The following is a 16494-nucleotide window of genomic DNA, read 5'->3' on the forward strand; positions in this document are numbered from 1 at the left end:
TAAAATAACCATTAGCAAGAGGAGTGGAGTCGATACCCAATACCGGGACAGGTTTAGGCAAATCAATCAATGGCATAGCTAGAGACATAGCAAATTCCACAGACATGATATTAGCAGAAGACCCTGAATCCACGAAGGCACTGCCGGTAGCAGACCTACCACCAAAAGAGACCTGAAAGGGAAGCAAGATTTTATTACGTTTCATATTTACGGGAAATACCTGTGCGCCCAAGTGACCTCCCCGATGATCACTTAGGCGCGGAAGTTTTCCGGCTGCTTATTCTTACGCCTAGGACAGGTGTTCACTTGATGCTTGTCATCCCCACAATAGAAGCAGAGACCATTCTTCCTGCGGAACTCTCTACGTTGTCGGGGGACACGGAGGCCCCGAGTTGCATAGGTACCTCCGAGTCTTCTGTAGAAGAGCGAAGCAACGGGACCTCGGGAGGCATCATGGGGGAGTCAGAGGGGAAAACACAAAAACGTTCAAGTTGTCGTTCCCTGAGACGTCGGTCAAGTCGTACCGCTAAAGCCATAACCTGGTCTAGGGAGTCAGAAGAGGGATACATAACTAGCAGGTCTTTCAGGGCGTCCGACAGACCCAACCTAAACTGGCACCTTAAGGCAGGGTCATTCCACCGAGAAGCTACGCACCACTTCCTAAAGTCAGAACAATACTCCTCAACGGGTCTCTTACCCTGACGTAAGGTCACCAGCTGACTCTCGGCAAAGGCAGTCCTGTCAGTCTCGTCATAAATGAGTCCGAGAGCTGAAAAGAAAAGATCAACGGAGGAAAGTTCAGGGGCGTCAGGAGCCAAGGAGAAGGCCCATTCTTGGGGCCCTTCCTGGAGCCGGGACATAATTATACCCACCCGCTGGCTCTCAGAACCTGAGGAGTGAGGCTTTAAGCGAAAATAGAGCCTACAACTCTCCCGAAAGGAGAGAAAAGTCTTCCGGTCCCCTGAGAACCGGTCAGGCAACTTGAGGTGGGGTTCAAGAGGTGAGGTGAGGGGCACTACCATGGTAGCGTCAGGCTGGTTGACCCTCTGAGCCAGGGCCTGGACCTGTAGGGAGAGACCCTGCATTTGCTGAGCCAGGGTCTCAAGGGGGTCCATAGTAGTGTGAGGGACCAGGGTAGACTAGGTATATGGGCTTGTGATTATGTAATGAAGGGGGTAGGGAAACAGACAAGTGAGCCCTAATCTACCCGCCACTCAGTCCCTGCCTACTTGCAACGACCCGCCCTAGGCGACGGGGTACAACTGGGCGACGGTCCCTACACTCAGTAAGTGCACGACAGACAAACAGACAAGGGTACAAAGAAGCTAAGGGAAATGGGGCAGTTGCCCACGGCAACACCGTGAGCAACAAGAGTGGTGAACGAGCCGAGTCAAACCAGGAGTGTACGAGGTACCAAACGCAGAGCAGGAGAGTAGTGAACAAGCCGAGTCAAACCAGGAGTGTACGAGGTATCAAACGCAGAGCAGGAGAATAGTCAGTAAGCCAGGGTCAATATGAAGCAGGGTCAAATAGTTCAGAAGCTGCAGCAGGGCCAGGAAACTAAACGAGAAGAATCACAAGCAAGGAGGAACAGGAAAGGCAGGTATAAATAGACAGAGGGCGGGAGGGCTGTGATAGGCTCTCCCACTCCTAAGCCTGCCATCCTGAGTGGTGGAAGATGGAGTCAGTCTCACAGACATAGAAGCAGGTGCAGACTGATTACCTATGGGTGTTGACACAGAAGCTGTGCCTGGCAGATCCTTTACAGTTCTGTGGTATTGTGCTCAGTATGGGGCTTCTGAAAATGGCATCCATAAGAACATACTGGAGCACAGATATACTGTACCACACCCCCCATGTACTGCATGGCGATGGCCAGGACTTGTTTCTAGATAATTCTGATTTCTGCATTACTGCGATAATGCACAGTGCCCACCACAAGGTGACCTCAGCTTTGACCGCCTATTTGAAATTAGACCCTTATTAGACCATTTCGGTGCCAAATTATCCCAGGTATGCACCCCCGAGAAGTGCATTGCTGTTGACGAGTCCCTGGTGCATTTTAAAGGGAGGCTTTGATTCCACCAATACCTGCCGAGTATGGCGTGAAAATGTATAAGCTGTGTAGTACATCAGGGTACACCTACAAATTTTAAATATATGAAGGGAAGGCCACCTGTATTCATCCCCCAGAATGCCCCCCCCCCTTCCTGAGAGTTTTAGGCAGGATAGTGTGGGATTTGGTGCACCCACTGCTGGACAAAAGCTACCACCTCTACCTGGATAATTACTCTACCAGCGTACTAGATTTCAAGAGCCTCGCAGAAGTACTGCGGCATGCGGCACAGTTCGCAAGAACCAAAGAAGCCTCCCTAGGTCGCTGCTCGGGCAGCAAACAACCTATTGAGGGATGTCCTTATATTGACAACAATAAATGGCCACGTCCCTGTACGAGGTACCAGTATCAGTCCTGCATCCCTGTGGCTTATCATTGACATTGCCATGGCTGATTTATAATCCAGGACTTGCTCCAAATTTTATCCAAACTTTATAAAAACATTTCTTCTTTGCCCTGCCGTGTGCCTAGGCCGTACCCAGAAAGACTAGCTGAACACAGCTGCACATATAGCAGTCCTGCATCCCTCTGGCTTATCAGTGACATTGCCATGACTGGTTTATAATCCAGGACTTGCTCCAAATTTTATCCAAACTTTATAAAAAATGTTCTTCTTATCCCTGCCGTGTGCCTAGGCCGTACCCGGAAGGATCAGCTGAACACAGCTGCACATATTTTAGACCTGTATTCCTGCTGGGCACAACATATTGGGCACTGAAATGGCATAATTGTGAAAAATTTTACATTTTTCATGTTTTGCATCAAATTCTGGAAAACTCCGGTGGGGTTAAAATGATCACTACACACCTAGATAAATGCCTTAAGGGGTGTAGTTTCTGAAATTGGGTCACTTCTTGGTGGTTTGCACTGTACTGGTACTTCAGGGGCTCTGCATAAACAACATGGCACTTCAAAAATATTCCAGCAAAATCTGTGCTCAATAGACAAATGGTGCTCCTTCCCTTCTGAGCCCTGTCGTGTGCCCAGGCAGCAGATAATGGCCACATGTGGAGTATTGGCGTATCCGGAAAAACCTGTGTAACAATTTATGATGGAAGTATCTCCGGCAATACAAGCTGGGCACAACATATTGGGCACTGAAATGGCATAATAGTGAAAAATAAGTAATTTTTCATTCTTTGCATCAAATTCTGGAAAACTCCTGTGGGGTCAAAATTCTCACTACACCCCTAAATAAATTCCTTGAGGGGTGTAGTTCACAAAATTGTGTCACTTCTGGTGGGTTTTCATTGTTCTGGTCCATCAGGGGCTCAGCAAAAGTGACATGTTGGCTAAAGAACATCCTAATAGCAGCAACAAAACGGGTAAGGTGTTATTTCATTTCTGAGGACTGTGTTTGAGTCAAGTGGCAAACTAGGGCCACATATGGGATATTTCTACAAACTGCAGAATCAGGTTTTTTTTGCTGTTAACCCTTGCTGTGTTACAGGTAAAAAAATGATTAAAATGGAACTATAAAAAAAACTAATAATTTTGAAACTTCACCTCCATTTTACTTTATTTCCTGTTTAACTCCTAAAGGGTTAACAAACTTTGTAAATGCAGTTTTAAATAATGTGAGGTGTTAATTTTCTAAAACGGGGTCATTTATGGGGGTTTCTATTAAATAGGCCCCTCAAAATAACTTTGGAACTGAATTGGTCCCCAAAAAAGTAGGTTTTGAAAATTAACTTAAAAAGTATGTTAAAAAAATGATGCCAACATAAAGTAGACATATGGTAAATGTTAATGTTTAAAGGGAATGTGTCGCTAGAATTTTTTCTATTTTTTTTATGTTAAACAGTTAGTATTTAAGTGATTAAACATTGTTTTAATTTTTTTACAAGTCAGGAAATATTATAAATTAGATTCTAAATTATAACATTTCCATGTGCTTGTCACTAGAGGGAGCAATTCCCAAAATTGCAGCATTGCAACCTCATTGCTTTATGCTGCAAATTTGGTGTAGACAAGCACGCTCTAGTGAGCTCACACAATCCCCCCTCCCTTATCCTGGCTAGTGCCAGGAGAAGGAGGTGGTTGAATATTCTAATCCTCCTACACTGTGCATTCGCTCAGAAAATGGCGGCACACAGTGTAGGAGGATTAGGTACAGTGGTAATCAGACAGTATAACACGAACATAATACACACATCACATACACAAACATAACTTACATGCTCCTGCCGCCGCTGCTGCCTGGGATCCTAATCCTTGCATTTTCGCTGCCTGGAACATATGTCCGGAAGCCGCGACCGAAAGTCGTTATTTTACTGTCCGGCCGCGGCTCCGGGTCCACATGAAAATGGCGCCGGATGTCGCTCTGCCGAAGACCTTCCTTTTGGGCTATGTGGGAGCATGCGGCATACATGTGTGGGAGCGGCGTACACTATAGTGAATGGTACGGCTCCCGTTTGCATTCTCTATGGGGATGTATGTGCCGTATTCCATCTCTGTATGTGTTGTTAATCGACACATACAGAGATGAAAAAAAAAATGGCAGCCCCCATAGTGAAGTAAAAGTAAGAAAAAAGAAAAAAGTAAAACACAAAAACACAAATAAATAAAATGTCTTTTAATAACATACTAAAAGCAAATTTATATAAACACAATTTTTTTCGCAACACCTTCCCTTTAAGTATTTTGTGTGGTATTACTATCTGTTTTACAAGCAGATACATTTAAATTTAGAAAAGTGCAAATTTTGGCACATTTTCTCAAAATGTTGGTGTTTTTCACAAAACATACTGAATTTATTGACCAAATTTTTCTACTAACATAAAGTACAATATGTCATGAGAAAACAATCTCAGAATCACTTGGATAAGTAAAACTATTGCAAAAGTTATTACCACATAAAGTGACACAGTTCAGATTTGAAAAATAGGGCTGTGTCCTGAACGTGCCAACTCGGCCACGTCCTTAAGGGGTTAAAGAAGATCGGTCACTAGTTTATTAATGCCCAATCTCCTAACTAATGTAATAGGCACTGTCACGCTGATAATTCAAGTGAAAATTGTGTCCCAAAACGTTTATTATTTTAATATGCAAATCAGTCTCTACTAGCCAAAGGGGTGGTAACGCTGCTCTCTCTGTGGGCGGTGTTTGTGTTGTCTGTATGACGCTGTCCAATCAGCGTCACATAGCTTCTCCCCTTTCCTGCACAACGTGATCCCAGCTTCAATCACAAGATCACGCTGTGTTTACACTTCTGGCTGCTGCTCCTTCAACACATTGCCTCAGCACTCATCCAGGAAGACGGTCCTTGGATGAGCGCTGAGGCGATGTGTGGAGGGACCTAGTTAGGAGATTGGGCATTACTAAACTAGTTACATAGTTTGTACGGTTGAAAAAAGACACATGACAAATTCTCTTTAATGTTTACGATTTAGCCTTTAGGTCTAGAATTCATAATATAATATAACAGGCGCCTACCTGTGCCAATGTCCCTTTTGTTGTCTCAATGCCGATGTCCCTTTTCTCGTCTCAATGCTGGGCTCAACAGGCACATGTCAGCTGGTTGGTGCTCAGTCTGCCCAAAACTGCCACCTAACTAACAAGGTACCATGGTACCTATTCATTTTTTGGTACCACACTTTGGAAATACCATCCGTATCTTGTCAGTGATTGCTACTACTACTCGGAGAGCGCGACCTAGGGATTCACTGAGGAGAGTCCATACTTCTACCCTGGTTTAGCTCTAAGTCAAATCTAATAGTGACACAATGGGTCCACTCTCCTTTTCAGAGGCGTGACCATAGCATACATCTGTATAGGAAGCTCTGCTTTTCTGACGTGATAAATTATATAATTCTGGCTTCATGTAGCTTTCACTAGGGGGAGAAAACTGCATATGGATTTATACAGATAGTATTGAACTCAGGTAGCCGTGGATAGTGTCATGGTAAGCAGTTGTGTGCCCTTCCACTATGGTTCTTATGTCACTGCACACATATAAGTTCCCTGCTGGTATGCTGATAATTATATATAGGTAATTTTTATATATTAGGCATGGCGGTTCCGAAAAGCAAATAGTAAGGGGAACTATAATTCTTTTGATGATGCAATCACATTTTCAATAAACATCTGCTTGATGTATTAGTACATACCTCCCAACTGTCCCAGATTTTTGCAGGATTGTACTGTGAATCGGCTGCACATGTGGGAGGGGCTTATGCAAAAAATTGGATGTTTGAATGCTGTTTTGTGGGTATTCCCCCGGGGGATTGGGGACAGGGCATAACAGTGCCTCGCAAATGGTGTTGCAAATGTTGTGAGATATGTCTGCATCCAGCAAAAACCACCGCCACGCAACCCCGGACATCCCTGAATGTCTCCATAGAAGATAGCTGTCTGCTCTGGCAACCAATCAGTGTGAGACAACCCGCAAACAGTTTGAAGCAATATAAAGCTCATAAATAATTCATGTGAGCATTGAAAACACACATTGAATTATAAGCAGGAATTGATGGATTCTCAGTGAACTACTTGGCAATTAGCCATGCTAGACAATGTTTTTCAGTAATATCATGAAGGAAGGAAGTTACTGAAGTAAATCTAGACTGTATTAGAAAAAGGGAAATATGTGGAATATTGACTAGTGTTTAGAAAACCTGGGGCCCCTTAACGCTTGGTTACCTGTGAGGAGGTAGGTTTGAGGGAAGGCTGTTTCGCTGGGGGATATTATATAGCGCCTTACAAAGCAAAGACTTCTTTCCATAGATATATGTCCTACTTTCGCCCCACACTCAAATAATTTGTGGATGCACCCGGTTATTCCAAGACCAAATATTATCACCATACTGTAACCAATTACTACCACCATAACATGACTGAATAATACCGCCATACCATAGTAATGCCACCATACTGTGATTAAATATTGTATCGCTAAACTGCGGCTGAGTAATAACACCATACAGTGCGTGAATACTACTACCATACCATGTCTAAATAATATTGCCATACTATGTATGAATAATATCGCAATTTAGTGACCAATTATCACCACCATACACTGACCAAGTGAATACAGTACTGATCAGGAACAGTCTGAGAAAGAATGAACCACAATTATATCCACAGTTTACGTCTTCTCCTATTATAGTCACTTGCTTTCCTAATTTTTTTCCCTTATGGCCCACACCAGCAGGAAGATGGCTTCCAGTTATGACTTGCCTATGCAGAGTTTTCCTTCAAGACATCTTTGGCTCCTTATTTTTCCAGTACATGCCTTCCCAGACAGCCACAGGCTCTGACATCATTTACTTTAAAAAGAGGTAAACAGACATAACCTAAAACTAAATTGCAACGGCACTGTGAAATACAGATACAATTGAAAGTGGTGACTGCTAGCCTAAGGCACTGGGCAAAAGAAATGGGCGATGTGCCTGGGCCTGATGCTGAGGCCTTACAACGCCACTACAACTGTAAGAATGACAGCGCCCCCAAAGTAGTATTGCTTGGGGGGGACACATGATGGTACAGGCACTTTTAATTTTACTGTTGTAATTATTACATGGTTTTAATTAATTATTTTCTGTTCTAGGTTGTTGTTCTGATTTTCTCTTCTCCCTTCCCCCTTTTTCCTCCCTCTTATTTCAGTTGGTACTTACCTGTCGGCTTCTGGAAGTTTCTGTTATTCTGCCCATCACCAGGAGTTGGCACCTGTTTGGTAGCTGAGGCAAACAGCGGGAAGATGATGAAGTTTGATAATCTGCCCAGCACGAGGATTTGAATTTGATTGGCAGTTCATAATATTTAGCGGGAAGATTGTTCTTTATAAACCCCTGGCAACGAAGGACCGGTGCCAGTTCCAGCGTTCCGGTCCACATATCTGTTTTCTGTGTCTTATTTTTAGGTTAATTTTAGTCTATTTGAATTGTGCCTTGTACCATCATGACCAATTGTAGGGAAAAATAGTGCACTAAATGGCACCCCAAGGTACCCATTACTGGAGCTAGAAAATTTGAGCAAACAAACTTCCAACAACTTCACCTCCATAAATTATTGTCGTTTCTTAAGAGTCAGGCTTGCAGGGAAGTGACTGCTGTGACTGCCTGCTTTAATAATATGGACGGAACAATATAGAGATCAATGGTGTTCCATGCATGTTAGTAACATAGTTACTGTTAAAGGGGTTGTCCAGACATGGGGCTGTTTTTTCATACTGATGACCTATCCACAGTATAGGTCATCAGTTAATGATTGGTGGGGGTCCAACACCCGGACCCTGCACCGATTAGTTGTTCCGTTTGCCTCCGGGCACTGTAAGTTTGCAGTGGTCGGTGTCAGCAGCAGACGGCTCCGGTCACAGTATAGCGGCCGTGCTGCAATACTGCAGCTCTGCTCCTATTCAAGTAAATAGGAGCACAGCCGCAGTAAAGCAGCAGGGTCACTATGCAGTGTACAAAGCCATCTGCTTCCGACACCGACCACTGCAAAACCTCCGGTGCCCGGAGGCAGTCGGTACAGCTGATCGGTGCGGGGTCCTGGTGTCGGACCCCCACGATTATATAATGATGGGCTGTCCTGTGAATAGGTCATCAGTAGGAAAAATATGCCCCGTGCCTGGACAAACCCCGTTAAGCCATTAGCACTAAGGAGCAGTATGGATGTTTTAATGCACCATATGGGTTCTTCAACTATATTGTGATTAACAATTTTTATATTGCACCATTTTCACACAAACAAAAAAAAAATTGACATTTGGTGACTGCTCCCAACTGATTTTCACTGAATAGCAGTGCACCAAAACTGCTCTCCGCTGATTCTAGAGGGGTACTTGTTGCCTAGCAACTCACAATTTTGCTGAGATGGTTTCTCTTTGAACCCACATGAGCTGATTTGCACGTGATTGCCCAGAAACCTTTGTTCCTATTTTCTGTCTCACAGAGGGCTATGCTCAGGCATTCGAAAAGGGAAAAAATGGAACACAGAGTGAACAAAGGAGAACTTACACAGCAATTTTAGTAAAGCAATGATACGTTTTGATCTAGAAAGCTGAATGGCTTTGATCCCTGTGAATCATAAGAAGTTATGTGACATTAAACAATTTCTACGCGGTTTTCATGTACAATTACAACTTCATATAGGCAATCTTTAATTTTCGACATTAAATATACTTTGTGTAAAAATGGGATTGCAAGAGAGAAAGAGAAACTCATCTTCAATCTCAATATAATGTTATAGAATTTTTATCATTGTACACATCTGCAGAATATCTTATGTTATCTCTAAATAATACATTACAATACCAATAATATTATCTATTAAAAGTAATAAAAGCCATATACAAGTACAGAATCTGTAGAGAAAAACTTATCCTACCATATTTCTAGAGTGGTCCTCAAATCCCGCGAGCAGGGATGGACTATGAATTGTCTGGGCCCCCAACAATAAGGGTCATAGGCCACTTACCACCTATAATACAGGTTGGTTTTTAAAAGTTATTTAAAAACTGTCATTAAAGCAACCCCCCAGTCCCGGGACAATATTCTCAATTTTATTGTGTATATGCAGTAATATTACCTGGTGCCCTCCAGTTGTGCCTGACTGCAGTGAATTTTAGGGTCCCCTCTGTGCTGTCCCAAAATGGCTGCAGCACTTTTTAAATTACAAGTCTGAGACACTCCCATTTTTCTCAGATTGGTCATAGCTGGTCACGTGACCAGTTCTGTCCAATCCGTGAACAGGGGGAGTGTCTTAGACTCAATCTGTGGCGCTGCAACCATTTTGAGACAACACAGAGGGGACTCTAAAATTCACGGATTCACGGCAGAGGGGTACAACTTGAGGGCACGAGGTGATATTTTTCCATATACACCATCACATTTATAATTTTGTCCTGATACCGGAGAGTCGCTTAAACTTTTTTTTTTTTTTTTTTTTTAAATATCCTTTTTATTCTCATTTTTCACATTTTCTTACAAACATTTCACGTAAGAGTTACATCATGAGTGCGCAGCACTCAACTGTCATGGGATTAACTTTTGAATTAGATTCAACATAACATATAAACACACCAACATAGAAACATGGCATAATTGTCGATCTTCAGATGGACCAAACAAACATGACTCCCCCAACTCCAACACCCACCTAGATCATCAATGAGTTTCCACTCATCCTTTCTCCCCCAGCTGGTTCACAGTTGCATCCTCCCTAAAACGCCTGCCAAGAGCTGTGTGCAGTACCACTTTGTGTACTGGAAAGGCCTAACAATTTCCGCTATTTCGGCTGCTGTACATTGCGTTTCTATAAATACTTGCCACTTATCAAATAGCTTCTTGGTTCCCGTTTCCTTCCGCCTTTCCACCTCCACCCTCTCAAGAACCAATAACTGTTTCAGCCGTGACACAATCAATTCTAACCCCGGCGTGTCTGCCTCTAACCATTGACTCAGGAGGCATCTCAAAGCTACCAGTAAAATCGTGTGCACCAACACGGGAGGTGATCTTACTCCTCGAGCACCCTCTTCCTCCGGCGGCCGCGCCTGATGGAATAGTAGCGCTTAGGGCGTCATTGGGAGATTCGTTTTCCAATGGTCTTTAATATATTTCTGTACCATCCCCCAAAATCGTTTCGTGTGCACACACCCCCATACTCCATGCCACAAATTCGTCAGCGGTGTATTGCACTTGGGACAACTTGTAATGCGATCAGGGAAAGATTGTGAGGGCAAGATATTAAAGCCATATATAGCTGCATGCATCAACTTGAAATAGGTTTCCCTCCAGCTCTCATTTATCACACTCTTCCGTACCGTCTCCCAACCTCCCAGTATGGTCTCTCCTATATCTGGGTCCTGAGTCCACCGTTCCCAGCTTTTAAAACTAATCCTTAATTGCGGACGAACAAAACCCTCTCTCAATGCTCTATACATTCCTGAAATGGTCGCCCGCCTAGTTGTTGGACCTATGACCTCATCCAGAGTGTGCGAGGTAGCTTCCTTGCTCAAATCCCTGAGCCTGGAGGTACAAAATGTTCGTACCTGAAGTACTTGCAAAAAATTGACTCTACCTACTATGGGTCTGAGTTTAGCGGTGATTTCCTCCCCAGTTAACCACCTCTTTTCCTCTGTATGCATAAGATCCCCTGCGCTACCAATGCCAACCCTCCCCCATGAGGCAATTCCGTCCCCCTTGTCCATTCCCGGTAAAAACTCCGGATGGCCGCTCAACGGCATATATTTCGATACCAGGTGGGGTAACCCAAACTGCTTACGTACCACTTTCCAAGCTAGAACTGTATCTCTCAACACAATGGAGGTTTTGAGACGGCACGGAAGAGAAGCGATTCTACAATGTAACAAAGCTTTCAGGTTCCAGGGTGAGGCATACTCCCCTTCCAGATCTAAATTGGAATAATTGCTTGTTTCATGAAGCCAATCTACTACATGACGCAAAAGACAGACCACGTTATAACCCCTGACATTCGGAAAGTTCACACCCCCTTCTTGTTTACCCATCATGAACTTGGTGAGTGCTATGCGCGGCCTTTTTCCTGCCCATATAAATTTAGTGAATGAAGCCGTCAATTTCGAGACATCCACATGCTTCAATAAGAGAGGTAGCGTTTGAAAGGGGTATAGCAATCTAGGAAAACTAACCATCTTGATCAGATGGCATCTTCCCAAGAGGGACAACGGCAATTGGCCCCATCTAGTGAGTTCCGCTTGTATTTTTTTAATTAACGGGGGATAATTTAGGCCATACAGAGTGTCTGGTACCTTCCCTATTTTGATACCCAGATAGGTAATGCAGTGTTCCACCGGTGATATCCCGCAACCCAAGGATTGCCAAAAGGTCTTCGGCAATGGCCTGCCCAACTCCAGCAGTTCGCTCTTAGCTATATTGACTTTGTATCCCGAGCACTGCCCAAATTCTTGCAAAAATTGAAAAACCTTCCCTAAATGCTCCTGAGGGTTTGACATAAAAAGTATGACATCATCAGCGAACAGGGCTAATTTCACTGCACAAGATCCCACTTGAATTCCTCTGAACATATCCGATTCCTCCAGGAATCTAGCCATAGGTTCCAGTGCTAGATTGAATAGCAGGGGCGACAAGGGGCAACCCTGTCGTGTTCCTTTATGTAATTGGAAGGGATCTGATAGGAACCCCGAGGAGTGAACACGTGCTTGCGGGCTATTGTAAACTCCCTTCAGGAAGACCCGGAAATCTCCCTGAATGTTCATTTTGTCTAGCACCATCCCCAGCCATTCCCATTGTATGTTATCAAAGGCTTTCTCTGCGTCTAACGCTAAAAGTGCCGGCCTGGTACCTGGCTGGGGATCGTGCCTGACTGTTTCTAGCACCGTCAATACCTTGCGTAGATTTGTCACTGCTGCCCTGCCCTTTACAAATCCTACCTGAGATTTTCCCACCAGTATGGGTAGATACATAGCCAGTCGATTGGCCAAAATTTTTGTGAGCAATTTCTGATCTTGGTCTATCAGCGAGATGGGGCGGTACGACCCCGGGTCAAGAGGATTCTTCCCCTTCTTGGGTAACACCTTTATATGCGCTACCTTGGCCTCTGCTGGTAAAGCTCCCGTTCCTAGTAAAGTATTATAATATGCCACCAGGGTAGGGCTGATTTCTTCTCTCAGAGATTTGAAAAACTCCCCTGTGAATCCATCCGGACCCGGGGCCTTTCCGTTAGATAATGTTTTAATGGCGTTCCAAACTTCCTCTAGTGTAATCTCCGCGCTCAAAGGACCATTCTGCTCCTGGGTGAGCCCTGGCAACTTCACCTTCTCCAAAAATTCCCTCCCTTTTTGGAGATCTATGGGTGTTTCTGAGTAAAGGGCTTGGCGATATTTACTTAATATGGTGTTGATTTTTTTTGGGTCTGAGGTAGGAGTTCCGTTTGATTCTTTAAGTGTTGAAAAATGTGCCGGTACATACCTCCCCTTTGCTAACCGCGCTAATAATTTGCCCGCCTTATTGCCGAAACGCATTAAATCAGCATCAAATTGGGACCGATAAATACTCTCTCTTTTGTCTAACCATTGATCAAATTGTCGCTTGGCTTCCTTCCATTCCTCCCCCAATAGCACTGATGGAGAATGTAGGAATGCTGTGTACGCACGCCGCAATCTGTCGCTCGCTGCCTTGTATCCTTCGGTCGTCTTACGTTTAAGATTAGACATATACTGCATGATTTTCCCTCTTATTACCGCCTTGGCTGTACGCCAATACAATGACGGTTCCGAACGATGCGCTACATTATCCCCATCAAATTCCATCCACCACCCCTTAAGCTTCTGTGTAAAGCCCTCATCCTTTGCCAGAAAGGCGGGAAACCTCCAGATAAAATCCGTTCCTCTAGCTACTGTGTCGGCCAATGTAATGGTAACCGGAGCATGGTCCGAAATAACTAGATCTTCAATTGCCGCTTCACGTAAACGTCGCGACATTGCGTCACTAACTAACAAATAATCAATACGCGACCATGACTGATGAACATGAGAAAAATGTGTATATTCCCGCGCATCTGGGTGTAAACTCCTCCACGCATCTATTAGGGCCGTGTGTCTTAAAAAGTCGGGCAGGATCCTATCTCTGCTTCTCTGCGAACTAGTCCCTGCGCTCCTATCCTCCTTTGAAGACCTTACAGTGTTAAGGTCTCCCCCTAAAATCAAAAACCTAGTGCGATCCTGCTGGAGTTGGGTTTCCAAGTGACCAAAAAAAACAGTGTTAACCGTATTTGGGCCATATACATTATAAATACTGATGGTTTCCCCTTCATGCTCCATCACTAGATGGATCCAACGGCCCTCGTCATCCCGCTCCTGGGACACCAGCGTAAACGCAAAGTTTTTATGTACCAGAATTATAACTCCCGCCTTACCCTCCCTTGCTGACGAGCCAAAAACCAGACCCACCCAGAACTTTTGCAAATACTTAAACTCCGGCTCGGTAAGGTGAGTTTCCTGCAATAGGGCCACATCAGGATGCAATCGTTTCATGTGCCTTAAAAGTTTGGTCCGTTTCTGTGGGGATCTCAGCCCTTTAACGTTCCAAGAAACTATTTTCATGTTATTGGGCCGTGTTTAAGATGAGCTAAAGTGCCTAAAAGTCGTGCGGAGTCCGGGGAGTCAGATCCGTCTTTTTCCAAGAGCCATGTACAAACATTAACATTAACATCATAACCAAACCCTGGCTTGTAAGCCAGAACCAGCAAGGCCAACCATCCCTTACCTAACAAAATCATAAAATCACCTGCGGCAAGGGCTAGCAGTCCCTTAATACCCACTGGTGTATGTGACTTCACTTTTTTCTGTTATGCCAGAACGCGCCCCTCCATCCCCTCCCCCCCCAGTTAAACTTTTTTTTAATGCCTAGTTTTTCCTCTCTAAGGCTGGGTTCACATTGAGTTTTTTTTATCTCAATGGGAGGCGGAGGCGGTTTTCTCCCGTGAGCTGTAAAACCGTCTCGCGGGAGAAAGAAGGACATGCCCTATCTTCGGGGCGCTTACGCTTCTGACCTCCCATTGACATTAATGGGAGGCAGAGAAAGCGTATTTTGCGGAGTTTTATGCCCGCGGCGCTCAATGGCCGCAGGCAAAAAACGCAGCGAAAATCGGCATGCACGCAGAAGAAAATCTGCCTCAAACTTCCAAACTGAATTTTGAGGCAGAATTTCCGCCTGCAAAAAAATCTGTGTGAACCCAGACTAAAAGTGTAATATATTTATCCAAATTTTTTTGCAGATAGTTTTCTTAGTAAATCTTTATAGTAGTTGGATCTGTGCTTTTTTCTGATACAGAGCTCCAAATCCCCTGCATAGACACAAATATAAAACATAACATTCTGGCTGCCTGCAGACACCACTAGAAAGCGTTTAGGAGCTTATTTCACACTGTGTTAGGATATGTGCACACTACATTTTTACTCTACGTTTAGCGTGTACATTGGGGATAGTCTATAGGCGATGGATGCTTCAATTAAAAAAGCACAGGAAAATCGCAACAAAACTGCAATAAAAACGTAGTCAAATCGTGATCAAACGCCCTGTGGAATCTCAGTCTTATAGTTGTCTACTCCTCACCAGGTGGCAGTCACAGTAGCAACATTATTCATGAAAATTGTCCCGCAATATCTTTATAAACTGAATTACGCCTGCTGTCCTATTCCCAAACAACAGAGTAATGCAGTGTTGGGTGGCAATGACAATACATCCTTTCTTTATGCACATGATCTGATTGTGACTGATATTTTTATTACTACAATATTAAATGAGAAGTAACATAGACTAATAAAAAAATTCTATAGTATGCAGTTTTCCTAAAGTGTATTAAGGCTATGTTCACCGTTGAGAACATTCTATATATATATATTAAAAAAATGTGTATTAGTGTGTTTGGTGCAACTTTCTAATAACTTTTTATTACAAATTATTTTAACTTTTTGAGATACAGCTGCTTTATATCCTGTATACAGAGCAGCTGTATCTTGCACTGGGACCTGAATCCGTCAGGTCAGCAGGATTAAAGGGGTTCAGTGTCAGTGGTTCCCTGACACACAGGATCCACCTGTTATCGATCATATCTAAGTTATGAACTTAGATGTGATCGGTAATATCTAAGTTAGTCCCGCTGACCTGACGGATACAGGTCTGCATTAAATTTGCATCATTACCGTGACTCATGGGCCACTTCAATGATTCCCAATAGAAAAGAGATTTGAAGGAAATGTATCACCTATTTTTTTTCCTACTTAAAACCAGATAGAAAAATCTAATCTTTTTTTCTAATCTATTTTAATTTTTTTGATTGTAGATTTTTTTGTTATATTTTCTGTACATGATTATGGGGGCAGTCATCTTTCCTGAGCTGCTGTTAACAGCATTTACAGATATGCTTTACAGCAGCCACATGGACCAAAGGAACCTGTGAACAGGAGGGGACCCAATGACTTCTATGGGAGAGTTTTCTAGACATGCTCTGTGACCTATGCAGAGGTTATTGTGCAGGAAGTACTATACAACCAAAATCACCAAACTTTGAGGGTCTGTAATTACCATCGATAAATAATTTTTTGAAAATTCCCTTTGTCAGCACTTCACAGAAGTTTGTTTCATCCAAAAACATACAGATAGGGAATTTAGATTGTGAGCCCCATAGGGCACAGTGAGTGTTGAGAACTTCAGAACAGCACCACATAATATGTTGGTGTTATATAAGCAAAATAAATAAATCTAAAGCTAGACAATCTCATGTCTTTGGAGACAACCTGCAACCCTCTGACATCTCCTGTTGGAGAAAAAAAAGGAATCTGACAGGTTGGATTTTTACATATCCAACCTTTTACTTTCTCCGAGATAAGGTGTCTGTCTCTGCTTATTTATATTCACAGATATCTATAGCATAGT

This window comes from Rhinoderma darwinii, chromosome 2 (assembly GCF_050947455.1).
Source record: "Rhinoderma darwinii isolate aRhiDar2 chromosome 2, aRhiDar2.hap1, whole genome shotgun sequence".
NCBI lineage: Eukaryota > Metazoa > Chordata > Amphibia > Anura > Rhinodermatidae > Rhinoderma > Rhinoderma darwinii.